The sequence below is a fragment of the Canis lupus genome, chromosome 20, assembly GCF_003254725.2.
Source record: "Canis lupus dingo isolate Sandy chromosome 20, ASM325472v2, whole genome shotgun sequence".
NCBI lineage: Eukaryota > Metazoa > Chordata > Mammalia > Carnivora > Canidae > Canis > Canis lupus.
This window is the reverse complement of record NC_064262.1, coordinates 2,890,397-2,915,159: the sequence shown is the minus strand read 5'-3', so window position 1 is coordinate 2,915,159 and position 24,763 is coordinate 2,890,397. Positions and strand designations below refer to the sequence as shown.

General features: G+C 42.9%; 1 protein-coding gene across 2 annotated transcripts in view; it reads right to left on the bottom strand.

Moving 5' to 3' along the window:
• RAB7A (RAB7A, member RAS oncogene family) overlaps positions 1-14,568 on the bottom strand; it is a 71,948-nt gene extending 57,380 nt beyond the window's left edge. The window contains exon 1 of one of the 2 annotated variants that reach the window (XM_035702467.2): positions 14,323-14,568. The gene's annotated coding sequence lies outside the window, so the exon portion shown is untranslated. The remainder of the gene's footprint in view (positions 1-14,322) is intronic. The other variant, XM_035702468.2, reaches the window with a different exon arrangement.
• Between the last annotated feature and the right edge of the window lie 10,195 nt (positions 14,569-24,763).

The following is a 24,763-nucleotide window of genomic DNA, read 5'->3' as shown; positions in this document are numbered from 1 at the left end:
GGATGCTCTATAACTCCAGATGACTTTATGGGTGCATAGAAATGCAAGCCAGAGAAGACTGCCATTTGGCAGGGGAGCTGGCCAGTCATGTGCAGACAAGATTTCATGTTGTTGTCATGCAGAAATGATTAGCTATAACTTTAGAATAAGCAAGGGAAAAAAAGAATTGCCTGATCCAGTGTACTTTTTCCCTAAAACACAATCGTTTCTCCCAATTCAAACTAACAGTCTTTCAACAGCCCTAAAAATAAAGACTGAGCCACTGGTTTACTCCTTATCTGTGAAAATTAATTAACTCACTCCTTATCTGTTACAATTTAAAAAAAGAAAAAACCATTTTAACTCATGCCAAGTCTCAGACACTCCTATGGAATCTGCTTTTACAATCCTCCACCAGAAGTGACAAACAAATCTCATTTGTCAGAGACCAAAAAAGTTGGTAAAGGGACGCCTGGGTGGCTCAGTGGTTGACCATTTGTCTTCAGCCCAGGGCATGATCCTAGAGTCCTGGGATGGAGTCCCACATTGGGCTCCCTGCACGGGGCTTGCTTCTCTCTCTGCCTCTCTCTCTGTGTTTCTCATGAATAAATAAATAAAATCTTAAAAAAAAAAAAAAAAAAAGTTGGTAAAAAATCCATCTAGAGTGCAGATTATAAACTGTGTATGTTCAAATACCACAAGAAATGACCATAGAAGTCAAAACATGAAATGCATAAAAGCTTCATGGACCTAATTTAAATACTTGCTTTCCAAAGTCTTTTTTCAATCCATTACATAAGACACATGGGTTGTAAGGACTGAAAGATACTGCCCCATCAAATCCAAGGCTCCTTGGATTTCCAAGGCTTCCTCAGAAACCAGGTTTTCTATGGTTTGTAGAGCTACTACCTTGCACAAGGCTTGGGATATGGTGGTACTCAATAAAACCTACTGACTTGTATGAGCTATTATACAGATACATATACAGATACATATTTGTCCCAGATACTTAAGAGAGAGAATTTAGCTGCCTCCCTATGCCAGGGCACCTTAGAAATGCTTCTTCTAAATTTCTTGATGGATGAAACTGCCAAACAAACTGATTAAAGAACCAGGACAAGGGGTAGAAAGAACACCAATTTAATGAGAAACAAACGTGTTTGAGCCTAACTTCAACAAAGTTCTATGAAAGATGGAAAACTGCTGAGCTTGTCAAAATGTATTATGAAGCAGAAGCAAATAAGACAATAGTACTGCCCCACAAAGAATAGATCAGAAGAGTTAAAAAAAAAAAAAGACACATGTAGGTGGGTAATTAGTTTGGATAAAAAGATTTCTAGTCAGTGAGGAAAGGATGACAATACAACGAAATACTGGGACAACCACATGTTTGGAAAGATTGTGATGTCATACTGCAGCATATGTAAGAATTCCAATGTACTAAGTATGAGGGGAAAACATCGTTTTTATTGCCCTTAGGATAGGGAAGGCTTAAGTATATTTAACATAAAACCCCAAAACTAAAACAAATCAACAGATGTTGACTATAGCAAAGTTTCTTTACTACAAAAACACACCATTAACCAAACCAAGCCATGTATAACAAGCCTGGAATGTTTGCACCATGAAAAAGGTCAATATTCTTGCTCTATAAAAAGTTTAGTTTAAAACAAAACTAAAAAGCCTCACTTGAGCTTTAGAGAAAACAGTCAATTCACAGAATAAAAAGAAATGGCTAACATTTTTAAAAAGCTACATCTATTCATCAATAAAATAAAAATGAGGTATCATTTAAATTTCCCCATTAGGGGATGCCTGGGTGGCTCAGTGATTAAGCAAGCGTATCTGCCTTCCGACTCCGGGCACGATCCCTGAGTGCTGGGATAGAGTCCTGCCCCAGGCTCCCTGTATGGAGCCTGCTTCTCCCTCTGCCTGTCTCTCTGTGTCTCTCATGAATAAAATATTTTTTGAAAATTTAAAATAAATACATAAATTTCCCATTAGTTAAACTAGCAACCATGAAGAAAATTGACAATTGGCAACTATATAAATAGAATTCTCAAACTACAAATGTAAAGTAGACAACCTTCTTGGAGGCAGTATAATGAATACCAAATTTTAAGTATGAATAACAACTATAAGGTAATGATCAAAGAAGTGGATAAAGATAAATACTAAATAACTAGGGTTTTTTTTTAGATTTTATTTTATTTTTTAAAGATTTTATTTGTTTATTCATGAGAGACAGAGAGAGAGGCAGAGATATATGCAGAGGGAGAAGCGGGGTCCCTGCAGGGAGCCAGATGTGGGACTCAATCCCAGGACTCCTGGATCACACACTGAGCCAAAGGCAGATGCTCAACCACTGAGCCACCCAGGCATCCCTAGATTTTATTTTTAAGTAATCTCTAGGCCCAGCATGGGGCTCTAACTCACAACCCCGAAATCAAGAGTCACATACTCCACGGACTCAGCCAGCCTGGTGCCCCTTAAATAAATTTTTTTTAAGATTTATTTATTCATGAGAGACACACAGAAAGAGGCAGAGACATAGGCAGAGAAAGAAGCAAGCTCCCCACAGACAGCTGGACATGGGATCATGCCCTGAGCTGAAGGCAGACACTCAACTGCTGAGCCACTCAAATAATTTTCTTAAAGAGGAAAGTTGGAACTAACTGAAATGTTCATTTAGAGGATGGTTAAACTTGGTAAATATGGTATTACACAGCCATTAAAAACAGTATGTACTGGGGGGCACTTGGGTGGTGAAGCTGGTTAAGCACCTGACTCTTGGTTTTGGCTCAGGTCATGATCTCAGGGTCATGAGATTGACCCCTGTGTCAGGCTCTGCCCTCAATAAAGTCTGCTTGAGATTCTCCCTCCCTCTCCCTCTGCTAATTGCCCCCCAACGGCTGCGTGTGCACACTTTCTCTAAAATAAATCTTAAAAGAAAATAACAGTAGGTAATGACAAAAAAAAAAAAAAGGTGTGTAGTACATACAATATACTTTTTTTTTTTTTAAAAGCAAGTTACAGAAGAGTGTACATTGTATGATACCATTTAAATATAAACAAGATTGGAAGTATAACCACCAAATTACCCAGAAGGGTGAGAGAGAACTATTCACTTACCACTGAAACTTAGAAACAAATCCGTTTTAGGAAAAATCTAACCACCTATATAGTGCGATAACTCTTGCCCCTCATAAAGAAGTCAATGAGCAGGACCTTCATGTGGGTGATAGCTTTTAAAATGGCTTAAAGGGTCCTCAAAGTTTCCTATAGCGTCATCTTGTCAGTTGGGATATTGCAAAAGCCACTGCAGTATGATCAAAAGCCAAAGAAAGCCAAAATATAAAATGATCTTGAGAAGAGCCAATCTGCTACTCTTGTTTTGCAGAAGTGGAAACGGAAGCTTAGTAACTTATTTAAGAGCCATACTGTGGCCCTGCTTAAGAAAGTCTCTTCAGGGACGTCTGGGTGGCTCAGTGGTTGAGTGTGTGTCTTCGGCTCAGGGCATGATCCTGGAGTCCCGGGATGGAGTCCCACATCGGGCTCCCTGCATGAAGCCTGCTTCTCCCTCTACTTATGTCTCTGCCTCTCTCTCTCTCTCTCTGTGTCCCTCATGAATAAAAAAAATCTTAGGGCAGCCCAGGTGGCTCAACGGTTTAGCGCCGCCTTCAGCCCAGGGCTTGATCCTGGAGACCCAGGATCGAGTCCCACGTCAGGCTCCCTGCATGGAGCCTGCTTCTCCCTCTGCCTGTGACTTTGCCTCTTTCTCTCTGAGTCTCTTGTGGAGAAAGAAAAGAAAAGAAAAGAAAAGAAAAGAAAAGAAAAGAAAAGAAAAGGAAGGGAAGGGAAGGGAAGGGAAGGGAAGGGAAGGGAAGGGAAGGGAAGGGAAGGGAAGGGAAGGGAAGGGAAGGGAAGGGAAGGGAAGGGAAAGGAAGGGAAGGCGAAAGGGAATGGAAGGGAGGGCAAGGAAAGGGAAAAAAGGAAAAGGTAAGGGAAATACAGGAATGGGAAGGGCAGGGAAGGGGAAGAGGAGGAAGGAAAGGGAAGGAAAGGAAAAGAAAGAAAAGAAAAGAAAAGAAAAAAAGAGAAGAAAGAAGTAAAAAGAAAGGAAAAGAAAAGAAGAAAAAACGAAAAGAAAAAAAGGAAAAGAAAATAAAGAAAAGAAAGAAAAAAGGCAAAAGAAAAGAAAAGAAAAAAAAAAAAAAGAGAAAAGAAAAGGGAAGGAAGGGAAGGGAAGGGAAGGGAAGGGAAGGGAAGGGAAGGGAAGGGAAGGGCAGGGAGGAAGGAAGGAAAGAAAGAAAAGAAAAGAAAAGAAAAGAAAAGAAAAGAAAAGAAAAAGAAAGAAAAGAAAAGAAAAGAAGGAAGGAAGGAAGGAAAAAGAAAAGAAAAGAGAAAAGAAAAGACTCTGCAATCCTATAGCTTCTGGCCTACTGATTTCAAACAATGTGAAGAATTTACAGATATTTCTTTTTTCAGCCAGAGAACGCAACAGATGTGCATACACACACACACACACACACACACACACACACACACATCAAAAGCCATTTGGAGGACATATTTTCAGTTCTTTCCTTCAAATGATGAGCTTTGGGGGAAAACATAAATTAATATCTACCCTGAAGCCCCTCTCCTAGAGTAGGCAAATGCATACACAAAATGAACATAAGACACATTTATGAAATACAAGTCACAGGCGTTCAGTGAAAGCTGAGAGTAGCCACAAAAAGCTTTAAAAATGGAGCTCGTGGTACCTGAGCCAGGCAGGATGCCAAAAGAAGAACACTGAAATGAAGGGAAGTGACAGGAGCCAAGCTGAAGGAAGCAAGGAATGTGTGGCAAGGAACAAGTAAGTAAAACAATTTAGGATAAATAAAACAATACAAGGTGTGCATCAGAGAAAGGACCAAACCAGAGGCAGTGTGTGAAGAGACATAACCAAGGGCAATGGAAAACCAAGGGTTCTCTGGGCAGAGAAGGAACAACCTAAGGAGTACTTTTAAGACTATCTGATAGTGCTTTACAAGAAGGGGGGCGGGGGGCTGAGAAATCAGTAAAAGGATATCTACTAAGTCTATAGGATTCCAGCACTGAAAACATGGAAGGCAAGGGAATACTCAATCGTTTCTTTCACACCTGCTTCTGCAAAAGGTATTTCAAGGCACTTGAATTGAGATTATCACACATCATTTAAAAGAAATACAGATTTCTTAGGATAGGTGATCTGTCAGTGAGGCAAGGTGGTATCCTTTTCCTCATTTAAATTGCCACTTGACTGGAATGAGAATCTACAAATGAGGCATTCTTTCCCCCAACAGCTATTACCTATTAACAGCAAGCCACTGTAAAACTAGTACTATTTCCCAAATATTTCCAACTCTGTGCTTTCTGGGTCCACAGCAGAATCACAGTTCTTGATCTCTTGTGTGGTGTGACTCATCCTGGCCAGAGAGCTGGAAGCTGAAGTGACGTGTCATTCTGGGGTGGAACATTATTAACTGCAGGAGCAAGACCCTCCAGTATTTCTTTTCCACTTTGCCAAGATACGCAACAATATTCCGTACCATGGCTGCCCCTTCAACTGAAGTAGGAATGATGCAAAGCCTCTGGAAAATTTATGTTGCACATGCTGCATGAACAGAAAATAAACCTATGTTGCTTTCCACCATTTTGAGGTTATTATTTGTTGCAGAATAACCTAGCCTATTCAGTCTCATACAGCTGGAAAATTCACTACCTGGAAAAAACTTACATTTCAAAAGAAGTAGTCAAAGCATCCCTCTTTAAAAAAACAAAAACAAAAAAAAAAAACTTACTAGGATGCCTGGGTAGCTCAGCGGTTGAGTGTCTGCCTTCAGCTCAGGGTGTGATCCCGGGTTTGGGGATCAAGTCCCACATCAGGCACCTTGAGAGGAGTGTGCTTCTCCCTCTCTCTGTATCTCTGCCTCTCTTCTCTGTATCTCTCATAAATAAATAAATAAAACTCTTAAAAAAAAAAAAACTTAAACTGAACAATAAAATTTACACAGGCTGTTCTTCCAGAGAAGACGTTATTTTCCTCATGACCATTAGGGTTAAAGAAACATCTGGCAACTTGGAATATGGAGTGCCAGTTCCAATCTCACTACTCAGGCCTCCATGATACTGAGCATGTCCTTTGGGCCATTTCCTCATCTGAAAAGAGATGGTCACAATTCATGCTGCTTGAATTGAACGCTGAAGTGAAGCTGAAAACAAGGTAACAGGTGAGCTCTGTAAGAGACTGATCATACATACTTTTGTTCCTTGTATCAGTCATGTGGAAGGGGGAAAAAAAAAACAAAACTAAAGCAACTTTTACAAAGGAGTAAGTTCCCTGCAAAGCAATTCTCGTTAAGAGGACTTTGCAACCCAGCCTAGATTCTTGACTATGATGCACCCCACTGCTCTCAAGCTTTCTAAAGGCAGGTACCAAATCAAGAGCTGAGTTTTTAGCCAGAGACCTGGACGATGGTGCCTTTCCCCCCTCTTTTTTGGTAAAACAGATTGGAAAGCAGAGATAGTAAAACAGTTACACAGAATTATTTCCTATAGCTCAAAGCTTTTGCTAGCAACCTTAGTTTATCTCAAGCATTTACCTAGTAAAATAGATTATCCATAAATTGGTAAGAGGAGCTCAAAATGGGCCAGCAGGCTAAAGAGGAAAATCAAATTGTTCTGTCTCCATCCCATCCGTCCCAAGCCAACTCCTTTTAATGTGTTAAAGGCACTTATGTGGAAGCATCTCTTTCAAGGTTTAAACACATTTGTATTTGAGTCCTAGTCCCACTAATCTCTCAACATGTATTTCTCTAAGTAAATTATAACATCAAACTCATTCCTTATCCATAACTGGGATACCACCTGCTTTACTCAGTAGGGTACTGAGGTTTAAGTGAGAGGATGCCCTATCCTAGCACTACCTAGTGAAGTACCACTTTGTTAAACATAAACCCTTCAAGAAGGCACTGGAGTGCCTCCCCTCCCCCACTCAATCTGGCCCCCATACAGTCTTTCCCAATTTGGAGATACTGCAGCTACTCCATCTGCCTTAGCATTTCCCTACCTCCATTCATTTGCTTGTGCCATTCCCTCCAACTATAATGGGTTTCCCAAGTCTCCTTCCATACCAAAACTCCACTCAGCATCTACTGAACCAAGACATCTGAACACCTCTGGCATTTTCTTTAAGCTATTTTTATGACTTCCAACCGCCTTGTTTTACAATTATTTCTAAACCTCCAGTGATCTTTATTTTATATTCCCCACAGCTGCCAGCAGTGTTTTCTTACACCAGACAATAAAAATCTGTCAAATGAATACAGAACACAGTTTAGCATCCAAAAAAGCTCTACATATTAATCACAGGCCCAGAAGCATAACTTACAAATAGTAACTTACTGTGCAAAGTTAGAACTGGAAAAAAAAAGTTTAAGTTTACTGAGTAGTGTTTCAAGATCTATCCTAGAATGATTCATCCCTGCTCTCCAGGAGTTTAGAGTTTTTTTTTTTTTTGGGGGGGGGGTAGGAAGGGAGGAAAAGTCATGTAATATTTCAACCAAACTAGGTCTACAGTAGATGTACAAAGCTCAAGATCACTCAGCCAGAAAACTGCTGGTCAAACACCAATATCTAAATGGTCAGTCAGAGCCACCTGGGTGCTCAGCGGTTGAACGTCTGTCTGCCTTTGGCTCAGGGTGTGATCCTGGAGACCCGGGATCGAGTCCTGCATTGGGCTCCCTGCATGAAGCCTGCCTCTCCCTCTGCCTGTGTGTCTCTGCCCCTCTCTCGAATAAATAAATCTATAAAAAAAATAAAATAAATGGTCAGCCAGAATATGCAAACAGACCTATTTCTAGTATGTGTATGAATGAATCCAATATTTTTTAGTACATGTATGAATGAATCCAATATTTTCAGGGCTCAAGCTTAGATCAAAGAAGAATCTGAATGAAAGCACTGTTTATTATGGCTAGATTTATACCCTACAGATGATACTTTTGGGCCAATTCCACCACCAGGAATGGATCCAGATCATAAATGCAAAAACTAATCCACAACTATGGAGGACTAACCACTCACTAGACAGAAACCAATCTGCTTTTCTAACCCTAACAGATTTACGAAGCATTTACAAGAGGTTGTCTCAAACTTTAACACGCTTAGCTCCTTAAACAACTTCTCTACTCCTTCAAGGATTGCCTATACTGGTACTGAATGGGGCTATAAAAAGTAGGCTCCTACCCGGGCGGCAAAAAAAAAAAAAAAAAAAAAAAAAGAAAGAAAAAGACGACAATTGTTAACAAAGATGTGGAATATTTGGAACTCTCAATACTGCTGGTGGGAGTGAAAGCTGGTACAACAATTGGATAATTGAAAGTATCTACCAAAGTGCAATACATTTATGGGCTGAATTGTATCCCCACCAAATTCATTTGTTAAAGTCCTAACCCCCAACACCTCAAAATGTGATGATCTTTGGAGACAGGGACTTTAAAGATATGATTTGAGGTTAAATGAGGTCATGAGGGTGAGCTCTAGTCAATATGACTGATGCCCTTATAAGAGATTAGGATACAACAGGTACAGTGGAAAGACCATGTGAGGACACAGGAAGACAGCCACATACAAGCTAAGAAGACAAGTCTCTAAACAAGTCAAACCTACCAACAGCTTGATCTTGAGCTTCTAGTTTCCAGAATTATAGGAAAAGAAATTTCTTTTGGTTAAGCCTGTGGTATTTGCTACAGCACTCCCACAAAAGAATACAGATACATACCCTAAAACTCAGCCTTTCCACTGCTTGTTATTAACGTAATAGAAATATGTTAGTTAAAAGACAGACACAAGAACATTCATACAGCATGATTTGTAACAGCCATAAAATTTAAAACTATCCAAATGCACATCAATAAATTAATAAATACATTATGGTATACCACATAATAGAATACTTCTGAGCAATGAAGATGGAGTTTACAGCTGCACTGAATGCAAAACACAACAATGGATCTAAGAAATCAGACAAAGAAGAATATGTAGTGTGTGATTCCATTTATACAAAGTCCAAATGCAGCAAAATCACATTATAATGTTCAAAATCAGCAGACTCATTACGCTGGGAGGATGGGAGGATAATGACTTGAAGGAGTCACAAGGAGGCTTCTAAGTTTATAAAAAATATCCAAGTTCACTTATTTGTGTACTTTTCCGTATGTCCTACTTCAAATTCAAAGTTTACTAACATAGAAATGAAAAATTACTTAAAAACAGGAGCAACACTTTACTTATCAAGTGTCACCACACCAAATAACTTTATTCTTGAACTGGATGTATCAGGTTCTTTACCAGTTGCCATTAAACATATGAAAAACACAGCTAGTCTGATGATGCCCAGCTTCCTATCACTGAGTGTTTTTTTAGGAAAGATCCCATAGGTCAAAGACCCAAGAGTGTTCAGTCCCCCCATAGTTAAATTACCATACTGTATCTTATTCAACTGCATAAAAGAAAGATTAAAGTATACATTCATAGGAAGAAAATAACCAGTTAACACTGTGGTCTTCCTCTGGGTAGTGAATCGATTTCTTTTTACTTCTTCTTTTCCCCTGGGGGGGGGGGGTGTTCCCCCTCTTTTTTTCTTAAAAATAATTGACTTGTTTACTAATCAGCAAAAGAGAAACATAATTTTATTAAAGATTTATTTATTTTAGAGAGCACATGCAGGCATAAGCAGGTGGTAGGGGAGAGGGAGAGAATCCTAGAGCCCCCTCCCTGCTAAGCGCAGAGCCCCAGGTGGGGCTCTATTGCAGGACCCCAGGATCATGACTTGAGCCAGAAATGAAAGAGCCACTTAACCAACTAAGCCACCCAGGGGTCCCAAGAAATGTCATCCTAAATAAAAGGTAGTGGGGGGTGCCTGGCTGGCTCAGTGGGAGGAACACGTGACTCTTAATCTTGGGGTTATAAATTTAAGCCCCATGTCGAGTGTAAAGATAACAAGAAAAAACCAAAACTTTAAAATGGTAAGTACTACACAAACACTAAAAAGCATTTAGAAACAAGTATTGGGTAAGAAGGTTTCTACAGAATGTTAATACTCTTTAGCAACGGTCAACTGAATGGCAACATGTCATAGGATGAGTGGCTCTTAACTTGTAGGCTGTCCAAATGACCCAGGGTAATTTCCGGGGTCCTCAGATCTGTAAGTGCATAGAGCACTGCTGGTAGATTGACTAAATACCATATGTAAGAGGCACTACTTTTTAAATAAATTCTATGCTGTTACAACTGGGTTTTTAAAAGGTTAATTCATATTGGCTTTATCATGTACTCTCAAATTACTCAAACTAAAAGTTCATCAAATGGAAATAAACTTTTAATTAAAATTGCACACAAAAATTAGAAACCAACAATGTAGCTATTTAGCTCACAATGTAATTTTTAAAGGATTACCAACCCAACTGAGCTGAACAACTATAGGAAAGCCAGTAGCAAGCACAAGCCATCTTTACTTGAAGGGTCAGGGAGAACAGAGAAGCTCCACCGTTTCTGGCAGCAATCACACAAGCAAGCTCATTTGAGAGCCAAGTGAGGTTACAGAATTCCTAACACTGTCAGGTCCCCAGGCCTCCCTTACCATGCCTCCTCAGTCTTGCTCTGCCCGAACAGCAAGCAGTCTGAGTCGACCAGGAAATGGACAACAAAGTCAGACTGAGCTCCACAGCAGTGACGACATCACCAAAACAGCCTAGAAGAGGCTTGAGGTCCCTTGCATTAAGAACTGCATCCTCAGGCAAATGAGCAAGGCCAACACTGTATGCCACCACTGGAACCAAGTCCCAAGCTTTCTTCCTCCCCTACAGAGACATTCTGTAAGTAGTTATTCTTAAATTTGTTTTTGAAATCACAGCCTGAGTACTAAAATTGAAACTAGTCAGAGGCACTGCTATAAAGCCTACTCTGATTTCACCCACCACACATCACGTTTACCTTCGATTCACAAATCACACTGACCACAACCACCATGAAGAAGTTTTAAAACACAAATGCAAGCTATTTTTCTGTGTTTATGAAAAAGCAGAAAATAGAAGGAAGATGTGAGAGCAAAAAACTGAAGAGATCAACACGTTGCAAAATGTGTCTGCAGCAAACTGCAGACAGGCATGGAGATCTGGGAGATGGCAGTAACAGATGATTGTCTGCTAACACAGGATGGCTGACCCGGGACACAATAGCAACCTTACATGGGTGATGAGAGTCTGCAGAAAGCCAGCAGCCACAAGGTGGGGGGGGGGTGCTCATCTCTACAGCTTTGGTCTCCTTCAGAGGATGACATCAGTACCAAGGGGAACCACCAGTTAGCCTTACTCTGGAGGACTTGTCCTTACTTCCCCAGAAAACTCTGCCTGTCTGTATGTAACTCCTAGTCCAATATTTGGTCAAATCCAAAGCCTTATTTGTTGAATTGTACAGATGTAGAGTTAAACGCTTTATCACAGAATAATGGTAAATACTTATGTCAAATCTCAGAAAGAAACAGTGCATAAGAAGACTATCACAAAAGTGTGGTCTGAGTTTGCTACACCTTTGCAGAGAAAGGGTAATACTAAATAGAAGGGCAGAAATGACCGCACAATTCTCTTGGAGATTAGAAGCTAATCAATAATCAAAACCAAGTTTTTGTTTCACTTGGTGGTGGGATCGCGAATCGGCTTCAAAGCCGATTACACTTTTACACTTTATTATAAAACAATGCTCTTGATTACAGGGTTTGGGGGTTTAGGCCTCATTGGCATGAAAAAACGTAACAAAACAAGCAAATGCCCAAGTGACTGCTAACAATTACCTAGAGAGATATACTAACAAAACTATTTTTAGAGTGTCTTCTCTACATTCCACCCTTCTGTTTGTTTACTCATGCAGTTCTACACAAACATAAAACTTACATCTCCTTTTAAAGAAGGGGAGCCAGAGCAGTGGCAGGAGTTGGGGTGGCGTAGGGCTTTATTTAGTAAAATACTGGGACTATAAATGGTGGACACTATATTAAACTTTCTTCATCAGCTAAAAAAATAATAATAATAATCCAGCATGCCAAATGTGCTTTTGCTCCAAGAGCAGAGCAACAGCAAACGTTTACAGTGTCAAATAGCAGTGACAAGAATTCCCTCAAGTGAAGGACAAAATGCCAGTGCAGCAAAAGGAAAAACATATTTAGTCTTGAAGGTTTCTCTTCCAAAGACATGACCAATTTGAAACTGTAACATTATCCTCTATACTCTCAAGAGCAAATCATACAAATGCTATTACAATTAACAAAGCCTTCAAGTTGGCCAGAACATCAGACTGCCTACTATGGATTCACATGCAGTGATGAGAAAAGATTCCTCTTTCCAAAAGCCTCAGGTTCTATCACCAAGCCATTCCACAACAGAATTCCTGGCCATGATCACACGCCATTTTTAAATTCCTTCAGGACAATAACCACACCTGTCTCCCTGAGTCAATAACCAGTGATGCCTAATTCATGGTAGATACTCAAAACATCTCTGAATGAAAAGGTGCTCATCATTATTCTCTAAATTCAAACATTATTTAAGACTCACTTAAATATATCAGTTTGCCGATATATTTAACTGAGTGATACCCAAATATAACTTTGGGTAGCAAAGTTTAAAAAGAAACTAAATTAGAATACAATAGGATTGGGAGAACTAAGCTTTAGCTTGGACAGTATTTTCAGAAATACTCACAACTCACCTTCCAGTTCTCAGACTCAAATCTGAACAAAGTCTCCCAAGTCTGAAGAGAAACACACTAATAGGAGACTCTATTAATCCATGGATGATAAGTCATGAGGCTAATCAGCTGCTTAAGTCACAAGGAAAAGACAAGAGGCTGTTCTTTTGGAATCCAAAGAGAAGATACAGTATTTTCAACAGGACAGAACCAACTGACTAGACACCCATGTACTAAGGTTTTAAGAAAGGTTCACATGGCAGGATTGCCAGGCTTACTTCATTTCACAAAACATTTACTTATCAAAATTTTTCAGACCTCAATTAAGCACTTTGCTAAAACTGCAGAGCTTCTAATCTACTGCCACTACAGTACAAAAAAAAAAGTTGTGTTAAAAGTCACAACCGCAAATGGAACATTTTATGATTTTAAGGTAGCACCAAGTTGGCTGTAGGGTAGAACCGAAGGAGGCTTTCAAATGGCATCACTGGAAACAAAGGAGGCGGAGAGAGGAAGATGCCAGGTGACAAAAGATAGATCACAAACTTCAGGAGCCTCGGAAAGCAATACAACCCAGAGACTGAGCACAGTACTCCGGAGTCTGCCTGCCTGGGCTGGACTCTCCGCTCCATTACTTATTAGCTGGATGACCTTGGACAAACAACTTAACCTCTCCATTCTTTGACAATTACGGTACCTCAGAGAGCTGTTCTGAGAATCAAACACAAAAATCTATGCAAAGGTCTTGCCACGCTGCCCAGAACACAACCAGCGCTTAAATGTTTGCAATTATTCTTCTCAATTTTCCACCTTTACGAACCACTAGGCATCAAGCTTCGATGTAATGCAGTAAGAGGCCCCCAATGCGGTGGGATCCAAACATAGCTCTAGAGTCAGCCACCATCTCTCACCCAGTAAGTTTGAAAACTTCCTTCGGGATTGACCACAACACATTTACGACAACAAGCCCCCTGTCTCCCAGAGCCAGAGGCGTCTCACATGTATACAAGCGCTTGGGGCGAGCCCAGTGCACGAGACCTGACTCACCGCCTTGACTCAGTTGCCGTCAGGGAACCTCCCGCACTAACAGGGTCAGGAACGTGCCTCGGCCCCGGGCGCCTGTTGGCAAGGCCCGCGCGGTCGGCGGCGCCCCGGGCCAGCGTCCCCGGACGAGGCAGCGGGCGGGGTCGGCTCCGACACACTCCGCTCGCGGCTCCCAGGGACTCGGCCCAGCGCGTCCCACCGCGGCGCAGGCCCTCAGTGTCCGGAGGCCACCCAAATCAGGAGACACTCCGGGTGTGAGGTCTTGACGCTAGCGGCAAACCAGGCGTCCCAGGCAGCCGGCCCGCGGTCCGCAACCCGACCAGAGGTCACACCCGGCGACCTCTGACCTCCTCCCCGCCGGGTGCGGTCCGGGCCTGGTCTCGGGCCCCGAGCTCCGCAGGGTTTCCCCACGGGGCCTGTACCGGCCCAGAGCCGCCCCAAACTACCGGCGACGGGAGGCCCAGGCGACCGAGGAGCTAAGGAGGGGGATGGGGCCAGGCCACCGGCCAGGCTGGGCCCGCTGCTTACCGCAGCCGCTCCGCTGGAGGCTCCGGGCAGGGCGCGTCGCTAGGGCTCCCGCGGAGGAAGTGGAGCAAGGATGGACAGGGGCCGAGGACAAGTCCAAATTCCGGTTCCGGCGGACTCCTCGGCACTCCCCAGGCCTTCAACGCCGCCGCTGCCGCCGCCTTGGGCTTTATGGCCAAGACTCCGGCTGCGCTCCCACTTCCGCCACCGCCGCCGCCCCGAGCGGAAGTACCTGTCACGAGACTCTAGACGCCAAGAGTGCGGGGAGGGAGCCCCGCCTCAATATTGCGTCACGTTCCGGCCGCCTCTGGGCTGAACCTGGATCACGTGGTGCAAATATGTCTGCCCCCAGGCAGTTGTCGCCATCTTTGAGGCTCGTACAATGAGGAGGACGACGCCATGTTGAATCCAAGAACCGATGTCTCGGCCATCTCCCCGGTGTCCCCGGAATAACGAAAGCCAGGGAAGAGGACGAGATTAAACTGGCTCTAACAGTAGTGTCCCTCTGCAGAAGGCACAGATCAGTCAACTAAGTAATCCTACTATGTGCCCTGAGCTCTTCCGGATCCGCAAAGCAGCATGCTCTAGGAATGGGCTTTCTCATTGAGAAAGTGGTGGGAGATAAGAGAGTGATTATTTGACACACTTGCAATGCTTTGGGAAAGGGTACCCCTATTTACTGAACACCTGCCGTGGCCCTATACTGCACCTTTGGATCATCTCTATTTGTCCTCACTTTAGCCGCTTAAGGAGAGATTATTTTCACCATTTTGCAAATAGGGAACAGAGACCCACCACAGTTACTTGACCTCACTCTCACACTTAGGTGGTAGAGTGAGATGAGAACCAAGGGGTGTCTGATGTCAATGTGCATGATCTAGTAGGCTGAAAACAACTGCACCAATGGTGTAACAGAGTGGTAGAGACACCAAGGTGAATTAGGCATTACCAGAACATTTCCTATGGCAGAAGAGAGGGTCCAAGAAAATGGAAAAATAGTGTAACCCAACTAACCTGAGGTTGCTCCTTAATGAGTCACAGATACACCAGATGGAGTTGTCTCACAAAGTAAACTTTATTTGCAGCAAATAAGGAAATTGCTGGGAAATAACTGCCAAATCCATGGCTCATGGATCAAGGGAGAATGGGTTCCTATCATTTGGGGTTAGGATGATTGTTTAGATAGGGAAGCCTTGTCATCGAATGTAGAGGTGGGCAAAAGGAGGTGCTTGTGTCTTAAGGAAACATGCCTACACAAACATACATTGTATTTTATGTATATAAAGCTTGTGCTCCTCCTTGGGTCGAGATTTTACTATTATAACGAGGTAACTTGGTCACTCTGTGGGTCACTCCATGGTCCATCTGCATAGGCATGAGGGTTAAGTCCAAAGTGGTCTGTGTGATCTGGGCAGTTGTTATTGTTTGAGGGGTATTTTGGTTTCCATCAGGGAATATTATGCCCCTCGGATCTTTTGCCTGAGTTAAGAGATAAGCTGGAAAGAAGAACCTAAGGAAAAATGTGAGACCCATCAGTAAGTACAATAAGCAGGTAGACAGTAAAGGTCAGGTTTCAGAGTCCAGCTGGTGACAACAGCTCAAGACTCTGAGCTTACTATTAAAGGTGAGACAATAGGGCAGCCCGGGTGGCCCAGCCATTTAGTGCCTCCTTCCACCCAGGGCGTGATCCTGGAGACCTGGGATTGAGTGGAGTCCCACGTCAGGCTCCCTGCATGGAGCCTGCTTCTCCCTCTGCCTGTGTCTCTGCCTCTCTGTGTGTGTGTGTCTCTCATGAATAAATAAATAAAATATAAATAAATAAATAAGTAAATAAATAAAGACAATAAAGTTGTACACTATACAGCTCTTAAGAGGATAAGACATACTACCAAAGATCCACCCCATCTGAACACATTCAGATCAACTCAGAACTTTATCTCCATCTTCAACATCATACTCTTCTCATAGTTTTTTCCTGTCTTGGTTCATGAAAACTTTATTCTTTCAGTTGCTCACTCCACAAAAAACTTTGGAATCATTCTTGTCTTCTGTGGTGGGTTGAATAAGTGACCTACAAAAAGATAAGCCTACATCCTGGAACCTGTGGATATGGTTCGATTTACAAAAAGGTACTTGCAAATGTAATTAAGGATCTCAAGATGAGAGCATCCTGGATTATCAGGTGAGTCCTACATCCAATGACAAGTTTCCTTATAAGATACACATGGAGTGCAAACACACAGAGAAAAGAAGTCCACGTGAAGATGGAGTCAAAGATTGGAATGAGTAGCCACAAGCCAAAGAGTGCTGACAGTCGTCAGAAGCTGAAAAAACCAAGGAAAAGGAGGGGTGTTGATTTTGAATTTCCTATTTAGGTTGTATGAGAGAATACATTTCTGTTGTTTTAAGCCACCAAGCTTGTGGTGATTTCTTACAGAAGTCCTAGAAAATGAATTTAACTCCTTTTTCTCTGGTACCCCTCATCCACAGCCTTCAAAAGATATTCAGAACATGACTACTTTTTACTATCTCTGCTATTACCACCTGGTCTGAACCTCTATCATTTCTCCCCTGCAGTATTGCAAAAAAACCTTGGTTTCCCACTCCCATGTGACCCTTTGCCATTTCTTAAACAGCAGCCAAAGTAATTCTATAAAAATGTCAAACCATTATTCTCCTCCTCAAATTCTTCCCGTAAATAAGACTAAAACTAAAAGCTTTGACCCCAAAATACCTCTCTGACCTCATCTCCTTCTAATATCCCCTCAGATCAGTCTTCTCAAACTATACTAGTTTATGAAAAGAGAAGGGATATATCTAACTCGGGCATTTGCAGTTGTATTTCTTTCTATATTTCTAGAATGCTCTTCCTCCAGATACATGTATAGCCAATCCCTCACTTTGACTTAAATGTCATCTTCCCATTGAGAATGGCTTTTCCTATTTAAAATGGAAGTTGCGGGATCCCTGGGTGGCGCAGCGGTTTGGCGCCTGCCTTTGGCCCAGGGCGCGATCCTGGACACCCGGGATCGAATCCCATGTCGGGCTCCTGGTGCATGGAGCCTGCTTCTCCCTCTGCCTGTGTCTCTGCCTCTCTCTCTCTCTGTGTGACTATCATAAAATAAAGTAGAAATTTAAAAAAAAATTCTAAAATGGAAGTTGCCCTTCCTATCAACATTTAGACACAAAACACCACATGCTATTTTCCTGCTTGCCTTTTTTTTTTTTTAAGATTTTTATTCGAGATAGAGGGAATGGAAGAGGGAGAGAATCTTCAAGTAGACTCCCTGCTTAGTGTAGAGCACAGTGCAGGGCTTGATCCCACGACCATGAGATCATGACCTGACCTAAAACCAAGAGTCAGATGCTTAACCTACTGAGTCACCCAGGCACTTGTTTTGTTTCTTTATATTGTTTTCTTGCTTATTGCCCATCTCTCCCACTAGAATGGCTGTTCTATAGGGCAGGCACTTTTGTCTATCTCATTCAGTGTTATATCCCTGATCCCCTAGAATAGTGCTGGCGCACAGAAGGTGTTCAATGAGGACCATTTGCAGAATATTTGGGAGAATAGAAACTGGAAATGGTCTCAAAGGCCAAGAATTATGAAAATTCCACCCTATTCTGCAGCCATATAAAATGCTAGGTTTGAAGATAAAGAAGCAATTAGAGAACACAGGAAAAGGCAAAGCAAAATATAGAGAGCTGTGAGCCCCAGCCCTCCAAAAAGCTGACTGAGAAGGCTATTCAGATATAAACATGGGCCATTTCTTTTTTTAAAGATTTATTTATTTGAGAGAGAGAGAAAGTATGAGCAGAGAGAGGGGCAGAGAGAGAAGCAACAGACTCCGTGCTGAGCAGGGAGCCCAACTCAGGGTTCTATCGCAGGACCCCGGGATCATGACCTGAGCTGAAGGCAGACACTTAACTAAGTCACCCAGGCGCCCCAACATGGGCTGTTTCTTATGGAAAAGAAGGGATGACTTAGAAGAAGCACATGAGCCAAGAGGATAGAGTCAAGAGCTGCACAGAATCATTAACAGGGAGCAAGAATGAACCCCTATCAAAGAGCTGGCAATGTGTGCTTAACTGGATTTCAGAATTGCTATGACCCAGTGGTAGTTATGTTACTCCTGTTTTTCCCATTTTTGAACAGAAGTGTTTGCTCTGGGGGCACCTGGGTGGTGCAGTCGGTTAAGTGTTCAACTCTTGGTTTCAGCTCAAGTTGCAATCAATCTCAGGGTCCTAAGATCTGGCCCGTGTCAGGCTCTGCACTCAGTGGGGAGTCTGCTTAGGACTGTCTCTCTGTCTCCCTCTGCACCCCCCTTCAAATAAATAAGTAAATCTTTTCAAAAAAGTGTCTGGTCTGGTAATCTCAAGCCCATCAATTCTGTTGGGTTTCTGAAGAGCAGAAGACCTATCTGTAGCTTACAGGTCTTCAAGAAGAATAGTACTCAAGAATCTGTTCTTGAGGAATCATGCCTAATCTGTACTGGGACTTGATTTATATGATAAGATACATTATGACCCAGCGATGTTTTAGAATGAGACCTTAAGGGTCCTTGGGAGGAGGTGAATATATTTTGCACACGGAAGGAAGTAAATAATGTGTGTCCAGAAGGTGGACTATGGTAGATTAAAGATGGTGGTAAATTTTTTGCTCCTCCTTCAAGATGTTGAATCTACTTCCCTTCCTTTTGAATTTGGGTTGGCCTTCCTGATTTATTTGGCCCATAGAATGTAGGAGAAGTAATATCCTGTGACTTTCACAGCTAGATCATAAGAAGCCTTAGAGGTTTTTTTAAGATTTTTATTTATTTATTACTGAGAGACACAGAGAGAGGCAGAGAGAAAAGCAGGCTCCCTTTGGGGAGCACAATGCGGGAATCGATCCCAGGATCCTGGGATCGCGCCCTGAGCCAAAGGCAGATGCTCAACCGCTGACCCACCCAGGTGCCCCAGCCTTCCAGTTTTCAACCAGAAGTTTTGAAAGGCTCAGGCAGTAGAGGCTCCTCCTCAGAAATCAGCCTTCGTGCTTTGGGAACCCCAAACCATCACAAGTGTTCTTAACAACAGCCCCAGCTGAGCCCCCAGGAGGCAGTCAGCGTTAGTTGCCAGCCACGTAACTGTACCATGTGGGATGTCTAGCCATGTTAAACTTCAAAAGAGTATAGCCCCAACTAAAAGTTGACTGCAATCATACAAAAGGCTCCAAGTGAGACATACCCCGTTGAGCCTAGCCAGCCTATAGAACCAAGAGATGCTAATAAATTTTTGTTTTAAGCTGCCATGTTTTGGGCTGCTTTTTTTTTTTTTTTTAGATATTATGATTATTTTTAAAGATTTTATTTATTTGAGAGAGAGAAAGCAAGAGACCAAGTACAGAAGGAGAGGGAGAAGCAGATTCCCTGCTGAGCAGGGACCCCCCCCAATGCAGGGCTCAATCCCAAGACCCTGGGATCATGATCTGAGCTGAAGGCAGACACTTAACCCACTGAGCCACCCAGGTACTCCTGGGCTGCTTTGTTATATAGCAACAGAAAACCAGAATAGGGCCTATAGAAAATGAAGGGGAAAAAAAAAGAAAATGAAGGGGAAGGGAACAGTTATATAAAAGACATCTAGTAAAAAAAAAAAAAAAAAAAAGACTTCTAGTAGAACAGATTTGAGGGAGACAGACCTCAGAGGTTTTTTTTTTTTTATGATAGTCACAGAGCGAGAGAGAGAGAGAGAGAGAGAGAGAGAGAGAGGCTCCATGCACCGGTCACACACAGAGAGAGAGGCAGAGACACAGGGAGAAGCGGGTTCCATGCACCGGGAGCCTGACGTGGGATTCGATCCCGGATCTCCAGGATCGCGCCCTGGGCCAAAGGCAGGCGCCAAACCGCTGCACTACCCAGGGATCCCTCTCAGAGTTGTTAGTTAAGGAAATGACATGCTGACAGCTGTTTTAAGAGTCTTCACTAAATTGGTGTCCTGCAGGAAGTGAGAAAGGAAGCCCAACCTGGGACTGCATGTGAGGCTGAGTGGGCAGGGAATGAGAGATTGTGACTTATTGATCCATGCAGAAAACTCACTTAAGGAAATTTGTCAGTGGGTCACAGATGGGACGTGGTGCTCTGACTGAGTTTGTGAGGCCAGAGGATAAGAGAGAAGTTTGGAACCTGGAAGGTTCAAAGGAGGTTAAAGTGAGGTTAGGAGTAAGGAGCTCAGTTCTGGAAATACTGATTCAGAGGATGTCTGTGGGACATGTAAGTAGAGATGTGGAGGAAACTGAGGAAGAGAGAGGGCAGTTAGCAATCTGGGTCCCTCAGTATGGATTTGGATGACAGTAGAGATTGGAGAGTAGTGATGGGTGTGACTAAGATAACCCATGAAAAAAGTCTAGAGGTGGTTGATTTTTCAATAAACTATTTACTGAGATTCTCTTATGTGCTAAGCATTGTTACATGCTAAGGACATGAGAAAAGCAAGGCCTCTGCTCTCAAGATCCTTACTACTTTGTGTGGTAAACAATGCATAAGTAGACACCTCCCCACATACACAGAATTTCACTCAAATTTCCATCAAGGGGAAACTGGTTAAATAAAGTACAATACATTCAGTCAATGGAATACTATGCAACTATAAAAATGAATGAGAGAATTATCTGTGTATTGATATGAAAACATCTGTAAGAATTTTATTAAGTGACAAGCAAAATACAGAATATACCATATGTTGCTTTTCAGGAGGGGGGAAGAGTGAAGGTAGAATAAGAACATACTTCAGCAAATAAAACATGTGATTAACTGGTGTATCAATTTATTTATTTGACAGAGAATGAGAGAGAGAGAGAGAGCACAAGCAGGCAGAGAGGCAGGCAAAGAGACAGAGAGAAGCAGGCCCCCCACTGAGCAGGGAGCTCGATGTGGGACTCGATCCCAGGACCCTGGGATCATGACCTGAGCTGAAGCCAGATGAGCCACCTAGGCACCCTCAATTAAGACTTTTTAAAAAAGGTTATTTATTTATTTATTTATTTATTCATTCATTCATTCATTCATTCATTCATGAGAGAGGCAGAGACACAGGCAGAGAGAGAAGCAGCCTCCATGTAGGAGCCCGATGTGGGACTTGATTCCGGGACTCCAGGATCATGGCCTGGGATGAAGGCAGACACTCCTGAGTCACCCAGGTGTCCCTTAATTAATATTTAATCAGAGAAATTAGAATAGGAAATTAATGGTAGGGGTTAGACCTACCCAATTGTTGGAGTTGTTAAAAAAGTTTATGCAGGCTGTTGCTTCTGTGTTCAGTGTTGGACCAACATTGGTCACCATAGGTCAGATATGGAGGAGGGCAATGACACACTGGACCCCATAAAGATAATTAGAATCCACAAGGACCAAATAGAACCCATGTCTGTCTTCTCACCTCTAACTTCAGTGCCACGAGTAGATGACATGCAGCAAAACCTAGTGTCTGTCCTTTGCCATAAAGCTGCACACATGCTTGGCCCAGGATTAAAAGAAGCTGAAGGGGGGGATCTGATGGAGGGCTGGAGAGGGTGTTGACTCAAGCCAACAAGACCACCAGACTAGTGACACTATGAGCTGTCCCAGGAGCAGGCGCCCTGTATGATTTTCAGAGGATAAACAGTATAATTGCTGTTTCACTTTTGCCTTCCAAATCTCATGCAAATGTCTCTTATGACCAATGTGACCACAGATCCACATAGAGAAAGAGAATTCTGGGAAATGTAGTTCCAGCTTAGTTGTACTACAAAGCCACCATAATACCTGGTGAATGAGATAAAGCTGGGAGCTAGATTTTCAGTCCATGCCCTTTATATTATCTTTAAATTTTAACCATGAGATTATATTATCTATCAGATATTTAAATTAAAAAAAAGAAATCCATAAAGTGATGAAGGGATGCAGATGGTAAGATGGTATATGAAGCAGTGATGGAGGGATGTCTGGGTGGTTTAGCAGTTGAGCGTCTGCCTTTGGCTCAGATTGTGATCCCAGAGTGCCAGATTGAGTCGCACATGGGGTTCCCTGCATGGAGCCTGCTTCTCCCTCTGCCTGTGTCTCTGCCTTCTCTCTGTGTCTCTCATGAATAAATAAATAAAATCTTTAAAAAAAATCAACAAAGAAACAGTGATGGAAGTTGGGGGGAAAGTGATATTAGACACAGGTGGCAAGAAAGGCTCCCTGAGGAGGTGACATATCTGCAGACACCTGTTGACAAGGGGGGGAGCCAGCCTGTTGACAGTACCTGAGCAGAAGACATTACAGGTAGATGGAACAGCAAGGGCAAAAACTTTGTGAAGAAACAAGTGTCCTGCTCAAGGAACAGCAAAGACCCCAGTGTGGTTGGAGCAGATCGAGGAAGGGAGAATGTACAAAGAGGTGAGGCTGGAGAAATGGGCAGAGCAGGTCACATGGGGTCTCATAGTCATGGTAAGACCTCTGAAATACATACTAGCTGTGATGAAGCCCCTGGAAGTTAGGCAGAGAGTGTGTGCATGTATGTGTCTATGTATGAGAGGTGTCTCCCATCACAGGTCACTTGCACTGTAGTGCTTTTTCTGGCCATCACTCTCTTGTCTCCTGTTTCCACGTGAAGCCATAGCCCTGGTAGGCCCCTGTCACAGCCCCACGACACTGCTTACTTGATGTCTGCTTATTCCTCTGCTCCTCAACTAGACTGAGGGGCTTCTCAAGGGCCAGCACTTGTTCGGATCTGCCTTAATGTCCCCAGTGCCCCAATAGGCATTGCCAAACCTCACCACGCAACCGAACCATTCAAAACAGAGTCAACTGTTGCATTATTCTCTCTGACACAGCTTTACATGATTTATGAAGTTCTTTGGGGTTTGCTATGTAAACATGGCCAGTTTTGCTCAAGAGTTCCTTCCTTGGCAGTTTTTACTAATCCAGGAGTCACTGACTGGCTGTCCCTCCATGCCCGCTCTAGTCTTCCCTTCTTGGTACTTCCCCAGTCTAATCCCTTTGAGCAACTCACTTGAGCAATTTGGGCCTCAATTTCCTCATTCTAAAATGGTGATAATGGGATCCCTGGGTGGCGCAGCGGTTTGGCGCCTGCCTTTGGCCCAGGGCACGATCCTGGAGACCCGGGATCGAATCCCACGTCGGGCTCCCGGTGCATGGAGCCTGCTTCTCCCTCTGCCTGTGTCTCTGTGCCTCTCTCTCTCTCTGTGACTATCATAAATAAATAAAAATTTTAAAAAAAAATAAAAAAAAATAAATAAAATGGTGTTAATAACCCCAACTCTGAGATATTGTGGGAACCAGATGTGAAAGTGATTTATCAAGTGCTCTATCACACATAGAATGGCTGAAGTTACGTATCAGTTGCTGGTTGAGATAAATCTGGGATGGTAGCTTCAGGCATTTTCCTGCTAGATGTGGTGAAGAAAGCAAAGATTCATTCATTGATTCATCCAAAATAAATCAGTCCTCAGCTTCCAGGACAACCCTAAAGACACAGAGATGAACCAGCCACAGTCCCTATGTTCCAAAAGGTCCCAGTTTTGTGTGTGTGTGTGTGTGTGTGTGTGTGTGTGTGTGTGTGTGTTTGTGTGTAGCCCGGGGTACACCCCCAAAAAGACAACCTCACATCATACTAGGTCCTCTTCCTCCTCCCATAACTCTAGCCACGGGCTGCTTTCCAGAGCCTTCCTGCTCACAAAGCTACACTGCAGCCCCCTCTCTGCCCACAGTAACCCTTTCGGAACAGGCACTCAACCAGCTCCAGGGCAATCAAGGCCAGTAACTCTCAGATCTGCTTCTTTTTTAGGGTGGAGGGAGGCAGATAGATTAGAAGGAAGAAGATCTTTTCCCTGTGAAGAAAGAATAAGACATGTCTAGAATTGCTGGGGGACTTCTTATCACCTCAAGGGCAGAACCTATTGGAGAGTAAAACTAAATACTAAGTAAAAACAGAGGAGGGGTGCCTGTATGGCTCAAATGGTTAAGCATCTGCCTTTGGCTCAGGTTGTGATCTCGGGATCCTGGGATTGAGCCCTGTATCAGGATCCCTGCTCAGCGGGGAGTCTGCTTCCCCCCTCCCTCTGTCCTTTCTCACCACTCATGTCTCTCTCTCTCTCTCTCTCTCTCTATCTCTCTAAAATAAATAAATAAAATCCTGGGATGCCTGGGTGGCTCAGTGGTTGAGCCTCTGTCTTTGGCCCAGGGTGTGATCCCGGATTATGCCCGGGATCCGGGATTCAGCCCCACATCAGACTCCTTGCAAGGAGCCTGCTTCTCCCTCAGCCTATGTCTCTGCCTCTCTCTCTCACTGTGTCTCCCATGAATAAAAAAAATAAAATAAAATAAAAAAAAACTTAAAAAAATAAATAGATAAATAAATAAATAAATAAATAAATAAAATCTTTAAAAATAAAAAAGAGGAGAACAGGGGTGCTTAGCTGGCT